Raw genomic sequence first — 3,157 nt, 5'->3', positions numbered from 1 at the left:
GATTTATTCCAAGATTCCATATCCTCATTCCTTCTTCATTCCTTCTCCATTCCTTTCATTCCTTGTTCTTTCCAAATTCATTCCTTATGCATTAATGACTCTTATCTTCCCAACTACAATTAGTTGGCTAATTAATAAAGCATATTTCGAATTTTCTATATATTATATATATTTTTATACAAAATTTACTTATCTTAAAAACTTGTTTATTGAAGAAGCTCCAATTTTTGAAAGTGTTTTCAAGTAAGTTTTCTATGTCATTTTCGAAAATCACTAGTAGATTTTCTATTTTTTTCAAAAAATATCCATCTTTTTTTTTGTTATATAGTATTTGAAATTCACATAGATGAGTAAATCTTATTCTCTTGAAAACTTGTTTAGTAAAAACCCACAAGAATTATTTTTTTGAAAGTGTTTGATGAAAATACTCTAGATTTTTCATAGTGTTCTTTGTAAGATTTTCATCGTTTTTGTGCTTTCTTTATTTTTACAAACAAATTATCATCTATTTCTCCAATTTCATATTTCGAAATTCACTACTAGAGGTTTTTTTTTTTTAAAATATCAACTTAGTTTTACTTTTCATGTAGAATTTGAAATTAAAAAAAAAAAAAGACTAAATCTTATTTCTCTTGAAAACTTGTTTATTAAAATCTCACAAGAACAATTTTTTTTAAAAATGTTTGATGAAAAAGCTCTAGATTTTCGTAGTGTTTCTTGCAAGATTTTCAATCATTTTTGTACTTTCTTTATTTTTACAAACAATTTATCATCTATTTCACCAATTTCATATTTCGAAATTCACTACTAGATCTTTTTTTTTTTTTTTAATTCCAACTTAGTTTTATTTGTCATGTAGGATTTGAAATTCAAAAAAATGATTAAATCTTATTTCTCTTGAAAAACTTGTCTAGTAAAATCTCACAAGAACAATTTTTTTTAAAAATGTTTTATGAAAAAGCTCTAGATTTTTCATAGTGTTTCTTGCAAGATTTTCAATCATTCATGTGATTTCTTTATTTTTACATATAAATTATCATTTTTTTTCTCCCATTGTAAAATTCGAAATTATTCAAACTTCTTAGAAATCAACTATTAGGTTTATAAATTTACATTGAAGGTTATAGGGTTTTAAAAATTTCATATTTTATAAAAGAAATTTTAAAACATTATTATTACAAATTATTTTGTAGTTCATTTTTCTTCAATAAACTAGAAATGTGAGGAATTTTAAAGTTTTGAAAATTTCATCATGTAAAATTTTCAAACATATTATTATTTTTCAAAAATATTTCTTACATAGTGATAATCTTCGTCAATTTTTTTGTATAGAACTTCGTGATGGAATCAGAAATGGAATGGAGGATAGTAATTGAGCTTGAGTTGAAAGAGTTGAGACATGAACTACACTCTATTAAACTGGATTTACAAGCCAAAGATAAAATTCCATGTAGATATGAGAAGAAGAAAAAATTGACATATGAATCCATTAACGAAAAGGCCTCACAATCACTATTTTTAAAAAAACATGTTTTTAGTCAAGATGATGTTGTGTTCTTTGAACATTTTAAACTCGGTAATACTTTAAGACCGAAAGATAGGGAAGTGTTAGAATACATTTTCTCAAACTCTGATCAAATGTAAGTTTTTCTATCTTAATTTATATATTTTTTGTCATTTTTTCAATATATTTTAATGTATATTATTGTATATATCCTAGGGAAATTATAGTTGAAAGTGAGTCTAGTTTTCTACGACGGTCCGACTTCCGGTATCTTGGACCTAAAACGGAGTTGGAGACTGAGGTAATTCATTTGTATATATTAATAATTTTAGTATGACCGTTATAATTTTTTTTTTTTTTTTGGTAAATGCAGATTGTTACTATGGTTTCTTCATTCTTGACCGAGGATGAGAGGTTGAAGAAGGGTAAAGAGTGTAAGAATTGGTATCTTCCTGCTCGAAATATGGTGAGTTTTTTGTTGTTTTTCTTTTTTGTCAAAACATATTTCATGTTTGTGAAGTTAATTTTTTTTTTTAAATTATGACAATAGAAATACTTACTACCCGACTCCTACTCCAATTTACCACTACATCAAATTTGGAGGAAAATGCATTACTACGAAAGATTTATGGGCTCCCTCGAACATTGCAATGAAGTATAATTCTAATGGTTTATGTTGAATATATTTTTAAGCATCTATTTATTATGTAATTTCTAACAACAATTATACTTGTAGATTTATATTCCTATGTTGCTTGTAAGACACTTCATTCTTGCACGGGTGATACTTAAAGAAAAAAAAGTAGAAGTTTGGGACTCACTTGCCGATGAAAAGAATCCTATATTACAGTCATCTAAGATTGTTGATATTGTAAGTTTTTATTGGTTGAATATATTACTTTTTTATAAATTTTAAATTTATAAATTCTGATGTTAGAGTGCAAATGCAGCTACGCAATCTAGATTTGTTCTTGGAGAATCAGATCAAAAGGAAACCTGGTAGTTTCAACTTTGCTAGTTTTGGTATAGTTCGTGGTAGAAATGTCTCTAGACAACAAAATTTGTACGATTGTGGAGTCTTTGTCATATTATTTATGATGAATAGTTGTAAGCTCGACTCGCGGTTTTTGTGGTAAGTAGATTTTATACTAAGTTTTTTTTTTTTTTTAATTTTTTTCTTATCATACTATACTTGAGTTTTTTTCACTATTGTAGTTCGACTCTAATGAAGAAAGGTGTCACATAGTTTCGTGGATTACATGCTCAAATTTCAACAAGAATAGAGCAAAATTATTGAAAGATGTTCGAGAGTTCATTTCAAGCAGAGGAATATAGTACTAGGGACAATGATCTTTGCCCTAATTTTGTTATTCTCAATCAAGTTGTGTAAAAGAAAGAAATTTGTATTATTATTTATCAATTTTGAGAAATTAGAAGATGATCAATATTTGAGAGAATTTGAATAGTTTATTTTTGAATTAATTATTTATTAACAAGATTAAAACACACTTTAACTTTTATCATTTTCACAATCAACTTTAATGTTTATTGGAAGTTTCAAAGGGTTAGTTGTAGACATTAATATCATATTTATTAAATAAAAACTATTTTGTAAATGTTAATTTCGAATTTATTAATTAATATATCAACCAA

The sequence above is a fragment of the Humulus lupulus genome, chromosome 3 (assembly GCF_963169125.1).
Source record: "Humulus lupulus chromosome 3, drHumLupu1.1, whole genome shotgun sequence".
NCBI classification, from domain to species: Eukaryota; Viridiplantae; Streptophyta; class Magnoliopsida; order Rosales; family Cannabaceae; genus Humulus; species Humulus lupulus.
This window is presented reverse-complemented; position numbering follows the sequence as displayed.